General features: G+C 41.7%; 1 long non-coding RNA gene across 1 annotated transcript; it reads right to left on the reverse strand.

Moving 5' to 3' along the window:
• Positions 1 to 1,877: 1,877 nt before the first annotated feature.
• On the reverse strand, positions 1,878 to 3,661 carry LOC119328693. The gene is made up of 3 exons (XR_005159094.1): positions 3,245 to 3,661; positions 2,453 to 2,535; positions 1,878 to 1,920 (listed from the first exon to the last, which is right to left on the reverse strand). It is a non-coding gene; the product is annotated as an uncharacterized LOC119328693 (long non-coding RNA).
• Positions 3,662 to 12,868: the final 9,207 nt, after the last annotated feature.

The following is a 12,868-nucleotide window of genomic DNA, read 5'->3' on the forward strand; positions in this document are numbered from 1 at the left end:
GAAATACATCAGCTCAATAATTTAGCTAAACTCACTACAGAAGAAAGTGAGCTGGCAATCAATCATTAAGCATCTACTAGTTGCTACTTAAGGTCGTAAATTTGCACAATTCAGGTCATCTGTAATGCCCACCCTACTTGTACAGGCGTGAATGCAAAACTATTACCTCCCAGGGAAACCATGTATGTTATATGTTAGTAGGATTAGAAACTCGATTGTATTCTCAGTTCAGAGATACGCAAGTGATCCTGTTCAGTCCATCAAAGCACATATTAACAAAATGCGTCCTAAGATGAAGGTTTTGCATTTCTTACAAGTTGCTATGTAACACAGCTTGAACCTGACCCTAACTCTATTGGATGATCTAAACCTAGTTGTATATATGACAATTATTACTCTATGGGAAACTACACATGTAGTTTTTGCTATATGATTTGAGAGTAGCATCGTTCTGTTCATCTCTAAAATTTTCATATAATTAATACAAGCATGCAAATATAATATTCATATACTACAGCAATGCTATAAGGCTGAAGCATAAAATCTAAAAGTGGGTAACTGTACTTCTCTTTCGCTTGCTGAAAATTACAAAAGTCGGACATTATCACTAAAAATGATTTTATTAGTTCTTGTCTCCCCCACCAAAAAAATAAAAAGGCTATTGTTGAGTGAATGTTTTGCATGGACCTTTGGACATTGTCGCTACCATATATTTATCAAAGTGAATCCAGACATATTAATCATTTTAGCGGTACGTTCTAATTTCTTCAATCAATAGATGAATGTAAGCAAACAGTTCTAGCTAAGTGACAGAAATTACCTAAGTGGCGGGATGAGGAAGACGTCCCTGTTCAGATAAGATTCACCTGCTATGTTGTTCCCCACACACAGAATTCATTTTGCCTTTCAGATTGATTGTAACCAGATCTTACTTCTGGGAAATAATAGAACATGATGTTACGATATGATTTAACAAGGGAACAGAATGAAGTATACATGTATTCCTTTTGTATCACAAAAATAATAGGAAAACTGAAGATTGTTTTGGTGAACTACATGTAGTCATGTATGCCAGTCAGAAGTAAATAGCAAGGTCACTTAATATTGCTTGTTCTCTCAAGTTGCACTAGGACATAAAAATGAACAACAAAGCTAAATAGGTTCCATTTTACTTTGCCATTAGACTTTTTGGCAACAACTTCTGCAGCTAAAAAATCAGGTCAACGTATTTATTAATCCCAGACTGTTTGTAGAACTACATATTTATTAATGAACTTGGTAGCTGTTAATGTATGCAGGAGTCAATTAAGATTAACTGAAATTTCAGCAAGAATATCAATACAGGTGATTCACACTGAAAAACACGAGCACAAATTGTAACTGTGCAAAGCTAACACCCGGTGTGGACTCTGTTTAATACCTGTAGTAGATTCTTCTTCAGTTAATCCACTTTCTAGGAAGATATTTGGAGTGCGTGCCATTCTTTTCGTCATTAAAAGTGCACCATCCCATACCAGAGTACAGAGACATCAAGTAATGTTTCCAGAGCCTGAAAGCGCCACCCATCAGTTAATGTGTTACTCCTACATGGTCAGGATGGATAGCTCACTTGTTACAAAAACATGTTTAACAACTAAACGTTTTATGCTCCGGTGCAAGATTCTAGCCTCAGCCAAAAATAGTATTTGTTGGGCTCACTTCTATAAATGAGTGGAGAAGAGGAAGACACCGATCAAGGGAGTCAGGTGTTGAGGGCTGACCTGCATGAACTGCCTAGTCGTCTACTGCCACAAGTAAGAAGCTCTGTTTCCACATACCTCCCACCCCATTTCTGTCATCTCTTCTATTTTATGAAATCCAAGAACGATAAAAGCTCCCCATGCTCTATGGAGAAGTAATGAAGCAACATCAGCACGCTGCCTATGGGAAAAAGAACAACTCACTGTAGCTATGAATGGGAGTGAGATATATGACTAAGAAACTCAAAAGGAGAAACTCGGCAAAGAGAAAATGAAAGAGAATAGCTAGATCAAAGAAAGTAAAAAATTTAAGAAAAATAAACCGAAGTGCTAGACAAATTAAAAGACTTAATAAAACTGAATACCGATAAAGTAAAATTATAGCCCATATAAACTAGAAAATTGAAAACTTAGGGAAAATTAGCAGAGATGATGAGCAATCACCTTTAGTTACCATTAGTCATAGCATTATAAAATGACACTTAATGTGAATCTTAGTCCTCAAACACATTAGGGGCAGCATGGATCAAAATATGAATCTTCAATCAATGAAGCAAGCAATCAACCATGACCATAGACCATCTACTGACTAATGAGGTACTCAATCATCTACTACTGTACAAAACATTAGAGGATGGTACACAAGACTTATGAGGTACTACATCAAGAAACAATATACTAAAAGAAAAATAAACACTGGACACTCGACACACCTTATGCACTACAGTGGCATAGCAAATATTCTGCTACTTCTCTTTGTCAGCTCAACGTTACCAGCATCTGTCCTCTGTTCTACCTGTAGAAAAAAATGAGAGATAAAAGTCAGGTCACATGTACAAAGAGAACAGCGAGTCTTGTGCTACATTCTTTTTCAATCCATTGTTTGGCCCTTAGTTATAAAAGTAAGTTTGAGCCACCAGTTATATTACCCCACCTCATGGATGACATCTTGCCGCTGTTTAGTCAGGTCAAATGCATCGTTTCAATAGCAGCAGTGATTATTATACCATAAATGTTTCCTCACAATATTTGAACTTGGCATTGAAGGAAATTTGACATGGTGAAGATTTCAGTAAGAAAAAGTTAAGCAAGTATTTGGGCAGTTGGATGGCAGTATGCTTACGCGCCATTCTCATGAACTCAGCCAATAAATGTGATCAGCTGGAGCAACACAGACACTAGAAACACATCCATTGGTGCTGCAAAGAAGCTTTGTTTTCAAGAGAACCTAGTTATTTTCACAATTTTTGACAAAGAAGCTGTAGGATGCCAACATAACTCAGTATTGTAATAAAAAATAAATCTAACATAAATCTATTTCCATCTAACATAACTCGGTACTGCAATAAAAATTGAATCTACATAAACAGTGTCTACCAATAGAGTACTGACGGGGCAAATAACAGAGTCTTCCACCCAAAAACCATGGCGAACTCCTTCACTCCAAGTTCATCTCTTAACAAACTTTGTACAAAAAAATTGATGCGGCAAGGAAGGAGTTGTACCTCAGCCGCATCGATGCCCTTGCCCAGCGAAAGACAGAGAGGGATGTCCTTGCCCAGCCACACGCGGCCCAGATCCAAATCTTCGCCGCCACCGCCACTGCGTGTGTCTTCATGAGCTGGACGATGGAGATGGGGGGTTGGGCCAGGGAGGTTGGAGAGAGGCGGCCAACCGGAGAGAGAGCCCGAGGGTGTGGAGCCGACGGTGGAGAGGCATGTCGGAATTGGGCGGGGCTGTGGGAACGGGGCATCGTGTGGGGCGGTGCTACAGAGGAAGGGCGGCGTGGGATGGTGATGCAGAGGCAGGGCGGCATGGGGCGACAGTGGGATAGACCGGCGGTAGCCCCTGACGACATGGGGCGGCGGTGGGAGGCATGGGGATTGGCCGGCGTGGGGCGGCGGCGTGCGTGGGGAACAACAGGAAAGCTAGGGATTTTGTGGGTGGGGAACGAAGGGCGGCAGCATCCTTGTGATTCTGAGGGTGGAAAATTCGCGGGTTAGGCCGGTTTGGCGCTACTTTTTTTAGCTATTCGCGGGCGATGCCCATTTAGCGTCCGAAAGTTGGTGGGGGTGATTTACCGACCGACATTCCATAGGCCATAACAGAATCCCCGACAGATCGTTAGATGGTATATGCTACAGTATTCCCGACCGACTACAGGTCGGTGTATGCAGGTTTCCCGACCCACGGTCCGTTAGAAATTTTCCTGCCAGACTGTGGGTCGGCAATAGTGATTTTTTTCCAACAGACATCGGTAGGGAATTCTGATGCGTGGTGTAGTGTGAATCGAGTCCGCACTACGATTCAACGACTCTTATTAACCATCATTGCTTACGGGTTTGAACTCGATCACCTCATTCCTAGCAGGATTGGCTATATCATTATTGTGCTGATTTTAACTATGCTACCTGGTCCTTCTTCCCGGAGCACAATTTCCGATGATGAGCTAAGCTTACGTCGATTTTCCTCATCATATCATTTCGCCTTGGACAACAATCTTGATTTCGAGTTTGTGTCGTATATGTGGTTCCAATAATCCTTCACTACATCAGTCATGTTGCTTGATGCATTCGTTGTTTGATTGCTTCTTCGTGGAGCCTCTCGACAAAATTTGTCATGATCATTATCAACATCTTGACTCCTTCCTGGATATCAATTGAATTCATGATGAGAAATACCCTCCTTGCCCTCGATGATTTGTTTTATCATCGATCATTTTATTGCCTTCCATTCAACACAAAATTGTTCGTGTTTTGTGTTATACCTTGAGTTCCTTGCTAGCCAGCATTTGTTCTTCTTTACCTTTAAGTATTATCATCTTTTATGACAAGCATGTCGTGAGAGTTTCATCACCTCTTAAGAATTCTTGATACAAGTGATACTTCTTGTCATATCCGTTCATTCCTTGGTCCCTATGTTATTTCTAACCGGTAAACCGACAATCAAACTATGATGTGCGACTTCAAAACTTCTAGCAACCCTATTGGTTCGAAGTTAATGGTCGATATTTCATTCTAGACCATTGGTTATCGAACCACCATTCTAACATTGATCATACTAAAGCACATATTTCGGGTGCACCTTCAACCGATGTTTAACTGTGTATGTTTTCCTCGAGCATACATCATTATATCATTTGATCTGACTAATGTTGTCTCCTTGTCTATATCTATATCTATATCTATCTATCTATCTATCTATGTATCTATATCTATCTATACTTCTATACTCACTTACTTGTACTAATTAGCGAGTTCCAAAAAATTACCACGTTGATTAGAATTTATGAGCCGTTCATCTCTGGTGGGACCGAATTATTACGGTATAGATCCACTCATATAATCTGAGGCTAAAAAAAAGAGATGCCACGTCCCTACAAATGCCCCTAAAAAATTAAACTCCCACGATCCAACTCTCCCCATCTCTCATGTATAGAAAAAAGAAAAAACAATCTCACCTATATCTCCCTCAAGTCCAACTGCCTCACGATCCCAATATCTCAATCTCCCATGTCCTCAAAAAAAAAAAACTCCCATGATCCAACTCCCCCAATCTCTTATGTATCTCTCCAAAAATATATCTCACGTATATCTCCCTCACAATCCAAATCTCTCAATCTCTCACGTACGCATCTCTCTCCTGTTGTGATGGAAAAAAAGAGCCAACCTAACCTAACTTACATGTATTAAAAGTCACTTTTCAAGGATCCACATTAATCCTAGGTCTGAGTTTGTTTTGTTGGAAAAAAGGGAAACCCACGTCGATCGCCTCCAAGCCACCTCTGATCTCCTCTTTCTAGCTACCGCCTCTCAACTCCTCCTTTCTGGCTCCCCAACCCTCTGATCTACTCCATGTTGCCATCTCCATCTCCACGCGCTACTCGCACCAGTTTAGCTTATCATTGCTAAGTCCATGCTTCCTCGATCTAGCTTGGCACCCATGCACCCTCTTCTACAAGAGTAATAAGGATTCATGCAAATTTGATATGTCTCTTGCGAGACTTCAAGATCTATACAATTTACTTGACTGTATCTCCATTCTCAATCTTATGTGTCCTCTACAAATTGAATCGTCCATCACTGCAGTATACAGGTAGTCAGGTAATACCAAATCCAGTCACAAGTTTGTTGATTGTGGCCGAGCACTATCAGATCAACCGATAAAACAGGTTCAACTCCTCTAGATCCATCAGCTTTCTGCTCACTTCCCAGCTACTTTGCATCCTCCACATATGCAATTTCATATGACGTGTGCAGAACACATCATGGCCTGAGTTCCTTGCATTTTTTTTCTTTTTGCTTTGATTCCTTTCTATGATACAATTGATTGTTGCTTTTCCTACAGATATATTAGTATATACATGTTCCATTGGTTGATGCATTTATGTGATATTCCGATCCTAATAAGCAGTCCCGATCACCTACGTGCGTAGCCTAAGATGAGTGCCAATTAGCTCGAGGAGCTCCTGCTGTACGCATCGGGCACCGGCTCCGTCCCTGATATGTGAAGGAATGGCGCTATGCAGGTTCGATCTATATACAACTATATAAACGTGGAAAGCAATATAAGAAGTCCTTACAATAGTTTGATCTTTTTCACACGCTGATTGAGACCACAAGAAGAGACAACAGTTTGTCGACAGCAAAAGTATGGAAGGAAATTTTGCATGTGTGCCCATCTTTGTTCTTCACCCTCCCCTACCAGCCATTGTTCATATTCGAAGTGGAAAAACCATGTCTATATACAACATGGATTTGCTACGCTAAATAGTAGATACACATCGACACTGGGTCATCAACAACGGAGACTTTCATCCTGTTGTGTTGTGGTGTCAGGGAGACGTTCAAAGGTGTCAAATGCAAGAAGGCCAAGAGTGTATGCATGTGATACTACACTAATTTATCCTCTTTACAACCTATATATGTTCATCTAATACCTATTTTTTTCTTAACAATAGGATGGATCATGCAGATTAATATTGTATATCATTGCCGAGACATATTAGATAGAAATTTGCAATAGACCACTTCCACAAAACTCCCTTGCAGAGCTGCAATTAAGGTCTTCAAAATTTCTCCTTAGTCGATCTATCTAATGTGGTTCCAGATCTTGCAGCCAAATGGTGAGAAGGAGGATAATCCAGTGCAAAAGGCTACAGCTTCTGGTGCAACTGTGACATCGGGATCATGAATGTTGAGGCTGCCACAGTCCAGTGTAGTACTAGGTAAAGTAATTTCTGGCAGTTGCCCCGAGCAATGATATAGATAGCTAGCGGTTTATCAGCCAAAACGATTAATTCTTCCTTTTGTTCATCGTTGTGCTTAATCATTACCTTTAGAGGTAATTCTGAATCCAGTGTGATCCATGGTCAAGTTTATATAATGCATAAATAAAGCCCCTACTCTAGATCTTTTTTCTGTACGCTTGTAGATATACCGGAGTGTTGATTTTAATTATGTTGCCTATCCATGAATGCTACTTGTGCTGTACTACTTTTGTAGATCGTTCATGGTATATTTTGCACAGGACATTTCGAACCTATTTGAAAGCATATATGTTAGCCTACTAATCCATATACCCTCGCAAAGAAAACCCTACTAGTCCATATGGTTTCTATCCTTACTATGTTAATTTATTATCTGGGAATAATTGGGTATATATATGAGTGTATCAAGTCTGTCTGATAGACCTAATTTCTGAAACAAAATTAGTTGCAAAGCCAGACCTGATTTCGAAAAGACTTTTGAGCCTTCTATAGACTATGGCGCTTTTCCCCCACTACTAAAGGTTTAGAAGTATTTGCACATGCCGCAGACAAAAGATACAATGCCCAGGGTTATATGTAAAATTTAGTTAGCCTATTTGTTTCTAAATCATCAACAGTTAACCTATGTTATAATCTGAAATGATCATGCTGGAATTAACTTTATGATGGTCTTAACAAACATGGTGCTATCTATGGTGAGCTGATTAGTTGTACGGCTATTGAACATATTTACTGCAGTTTGGGCGCAAAATCCTTTAGCTTAACCATTCCTATGTACATTATCCTTCATATATACTTCACTAAATGGTGTAGTGCTCATCCTAAATGATTCCAGATTACTACTGCACACTCAGATTCATTCCCTTTCCTTTTTTTGACAAAACACAACATCACTGCATTTACATTCAGAACAGGAAGTAAAGTTCAGAGAAACATCTACCGAGCTAGACATGAGAGAAATAAAACAGCAAGATTAAATCATCTGGACATCCTTCAGATGAACTAGGCGCACGGTTAAATATTTATATGCACATAATGTTCTTGCTCGATAATAGCAGACAATTTAGTTTCCTAGGCAAAAGCAATGAAAAAAGTAGTGCCCTATAACAAAGTAGCACTGGTCTTAAAGTACGCTATTAGAGTGCTATACCGCACTATAGGATGCTATTAGCGAGACACTGTATACATTGATTTATTTAGCGAGACAATTCTCAGCACACTATGGCGTTCTATCAGCGGCGCTATAACGGGCTATTTTTTCAGTGGCGAAAAGTATCCAAATTGCTGACGATTGATTTGATAGATTATTTATGCATCTGATCACAATATTTCACTATTAGTTTTTTTTTGAAGATACCAAGAAAGGTTGATTTTTAGTAACTCGATTCACACTACCCTTTTTCTGTTAGAGCTATTGCCACATGTCAACAAGATCGTATGTAAGAAGAAATTCCAGTTTTTTGCAGAAGTTCCTCTTAGAGTTATCCATCGAGATAACAAAGAATTATTTCTAAGTAGTTATCTTTTATATTCAACTAATAAGAGCTACTTCAAATATTCTTTTAGTGAAAAAAATTCCTCAAGATATTTCATGGAAGCATACATGTTATGCTGATAGATTAGGAAAAGCCAATTGTGTCATTGTAACCTTAAGATTTTGCCCTTACCTTAAATTATCAAAATTAGTTTCAGATTTACATAATGATCTGTTGATGGTACTGCATGTACTATATTTGCAATACATGACAAGCATCAGAGTATATCCAGATCCAGTATGCATCTATTAATTTTTGTGTCCATGAGAGATCTATGTCTTACTTTATGTTCACCTAAAAAAATGTCTTACTTTATGTGTAATTCTTTTTCAACTTTCGGTGCAGCAATTCATCTCAAGCTTTTATGTCAAGCATTTAATTACATAAGCAATAAAACGCTACGATAAATGCGCATACTTCTAAATACAAGATCTGATATACATGTTTTATAGAGATGAATAAATGCTTGCATACATCTGAATACAAGATCTGATATAAATGTTTAATTTACATAAATGTGCATATAGGGTATATCTAATTAAGCAAAGAGTACTGAAATATAGATGTACCAGTTGGTGAGGCATACATACAAATTTACATTTTTAGTGTTCATTTTACGTTCCTTAATTGCTAGCCCGTGCAGGTGCACGGGTTGACGACTAGTCCACATAATTGTGGAAACCCATCTTTTGGAAGTCCCGATGAATTGTTGCTGAGTTCATCATCTACCTCCTTATCCCTTCATTGGTTTAATAATGAACCCATGTTCGGAACTCGCTTCCATAGTTTATTTCCCGAGAATCTTACAATGTCATCTCGTTAATTGGTGTTGCGCCTTTTCTTCTCAGGCACCCCGAGTCTAAGGTATCCCGACACCAATTAGATCTGAATCTCAATCAGATATGATGGTGGAAACATATTTCCAAGAGTAATAACAATGGTCTTTATATGACCCGGTAAGGTGATATCGTGCCTAGCACACCTAGCCGGAGGACCTATTGTTATAGTTCTTCCTTTTAGCAAGGTTAACCATTCTTCCATGAGAAAATCATAATACTCATTTTATGAGTTGTTCCTAATGGATGCTTTGTGTGTCCAAAGTCCGACCTTTGCTTAAAGACCATGTCAATGCTATCCCGAAGCATGTCTGTGGTACTCCGATCTTCAATAAGAACATTTGAAGCACAATGCAAAGTTTTCTTTGTCAATTATCCTAACACCGTTGTATGGTTATTGTCATGAAATTCCTTCCCCCTTTACATAAATGGCTTCTACTTTCTATCCTGTCGTGGATATCTTGCTCTGCTTGTCCTTGGGCATGATATACCCCTTAAATGTGTTTAAACACATTTTCCTTTTCATTGTTCTGTTTAATCTGATAATCATATTTTCCTTTCCATTTGTTGTGTTAACGTTTCTTGTGATCTATATGATCTAAGCAGTAATAATTCACTGCTTATGGAAACACCACGGTGTACAACTCTGTCAGTGAGACCCTGTTTCTACTATTGATGACTTTCCGATAACCGCCGACGGACGAGAACTTTGCCTATTGATCCGCCTCGTTCAACGAGCAGGAAAATGGTTCTCTTCGTCCCTCGCCCTTGGTACCGATGTTGTTGCCGACATAACCGACAGACTATCCTCTGACATGCCTTGCTTACATGATCGTGCAAGATGTCCCCGTCCTTCCTACTTTTTAACCCACATGGTGGGCCCATAACCCATAGTTCCACGGGATCGAAACCTGAATCTCTTATACACCCCCATTTCCAAAGTTATTTCTCGCGCTTGCTTTCATGTGTAATTCACGAGCCACCTCCTTAGAGCTGATCTAGTCTGGTATCAGATGCAACATTTATTCTCGTTGCTCTGGACCCCTATCACACTTTGTTTAAGGCATCGAACGATTGCCTACCCGTTCGAAACTTCTCATTAAACCTTCTTATTTTGCTCTCAAAGTTTTTCTTAAGTTCAATTCGAGAGATACTTTCTGCCGTATACCCTGAACTATCTACCAGATAATCATCCTTCTAAGGTTCGTTTTTCCCAAGTTATCCCTTGACCCTTCGTATGTACAATGAAGGTTCGGAAGGAAGGACAACAACTTCATCAAGAGGCATTGATACTGAGAAATGAAGACATCAATGCTATGGATCAACCTCTTCGAGAAGAGCAACCAAGACCAAGGAGAATCGTTAGAATTCCGTAACCTATTCTTCTACCTTACACCTCTTAAATCTCGGGACGAGATTTCTTGTAGTGGAGGAGAATTGTAACGCCCGGATATTTAAGCTACAGTAATTCCTTGTTAATGTTGCCACGCCATCGCGGTTACTGTTGTTAATCTCGAATTAGTTTGAAACCGATCCAAATTCAAAATTTGATTAAAGGCAAACGTTAAAAGTTTTCAAACTTTAAAAGTAAAATGTTCGGTTTGTGGAAAATAAATCACAAGTAATTGTTGTGAAGAAACCCCACTTTATAAAATGTTTAAATACTCTAAGGTGAATAAAACCGTAGCAAAAACCAATATTTAAATGCTTTTATATTTAATAAAATACTAAACTAAATTTTCTTTGGGTAAAACCTTTTGGTTGCAGTGGGTTTTGTGTTATTACTAATTTAGGGGTGATTGTAGATATTAAGTAAAAAACTAAACAGAAAAGAAAGTAAAATAAAAACAAACCAAAGAATAAATAAAAGTAAAAGAACAAAACAACAACAACAAAAGAAAGCCCCCCTCCCATACTAGGCCTTGGCCTAGATGGCCAAGCGGCCCAGCCAAACTGTCCAGCCAGCGACCCCTTGGCCTATATGGCATCACCCACCTAACCCTAACCCGATCCACCCGCTCACTCGATCCCCCATCGCCCCCCTCGTCCCTTCACCTGCGCTGCCACACGCACGCACGCACACTCAGTGGAGCGGGCACCCGAGCCGCTGCTCCCCTGAGACCGCCGCCCACCGGCGCCGAGCACCGCCACCTCGGGCCTCCTCCTCGTGGCTCCCAACCTCCTGCATCGCGTCCCTGTCCTCCTCCCCAACCGCCTTCCCCGACCCTCGTCACTCGTCGGACTGCCCGACCCCATCACAGCCGTCGCCGGACGCCTCCTCGTCTTTCCCCACGCCGGCTTCCCCGAGCCTCGACGATCGAACCCCCTGCAACGCTGGTGAGGCCTTTGGCCTCCTCTTTCCTCTTTGCGCCCGCTCCTGCACGTCTCCCCGTTGCCGGTCACGCACTATCGGCCACGACACGCGCTGTCCACACCCGCCAGCGCTGTCCCGCGTCGGCACCTCGTGCCCCTACCCCTGCATCCGCTAGTCCCGCTCGCCGGCCGACCGCACCACCCCCACTCGACTTCGCTGGCCACCGCACCCGCCTCCTCTACCTACCCGCAGCCCCTCTGCCGCTGTGGTCACCGCGCGCATCCCGCGCCCACATCCGCCTGGGGCTGTGCCCCCTGCTCCATGGTCTGCTCAGCTGCTGCTCGTCGGCGATGCCGCTCCTCCGCATCTGTCCTCCCCAGCCCGCACTCCTCTCACGATCCTGTCGCCGCGTCCGTCGGGCCACACCCCCTGCTCCCACCGCTCGCTGCAGCTGTCACCCGCCGCTGCTGCCCACCGCTGCTCCGGCTACTGCCCCAGCCACGAGGCCGGGCATGACCCAGAAAAGTGTGTCCGGACAAAGGGGGTCGAGCATGTTGGGAAATGTGGTGCACCCCTGCAGGAAAGTTAATCTATTCGAATAGTCGTGATCTTCGGTAACAAGACGACTTGGAGTTGTACCTTGACCTTATGACAACTAGAACCGGATACTTAATAAAACACACCCTTCCAAGTGCTAGATACAACCGGTGATCGCTCTCTCACAGGGCGACGAGGGGAGGATCATCGGTTAGGATTATGCTATGCGATGTTACTTGGTGAACTTACCATCTACTCTCTTCTACATGTTGTAAGATGGAGGCGGCCAGAAGCGTAGTCTTCGACATGACTAGCTATCCCCCTCTTATTCCGGTATTCTACAGTTCAGTCCACATATGATATCCCTTTTCCATTTGATACCAATGCATACATATGTAGTGTAGCTTCTTGCTTGCGAGTACTTTGGATGAGTACTCACGGTTGCTTTGCTCCCTGTTTTCCCCCTTTCTATACCTGATTGTTGCGACCAGAAAATGGAGTCTAGGAGCCAGATGCCACCGTTGACGATGACTCCTACTACACTGGAGGTTCCTACTAGTACGTGCACGCCGCTGACAATGACCAGGAGTAGTTTAGGAGGATCCTAGGCAGGAGGCGTGCGCCTCTTTCGATCTGTA

Source organism: Triticum dicoccoides, chromosome 7A (genome assembly GCF_002162155.2).
Source record: "Triticum dicoccoides isolate Atlit2015 ecotype Zavitan chromosome 7A, WEW_v2.0, whole genome shotgun sequence".
Lineage (NCBI taxonomy): Eukaryota > Viridiplantae > Streptophyta > Magnoliopsida > Poales > Poaceae > Triticum > Triticum dicoccoides.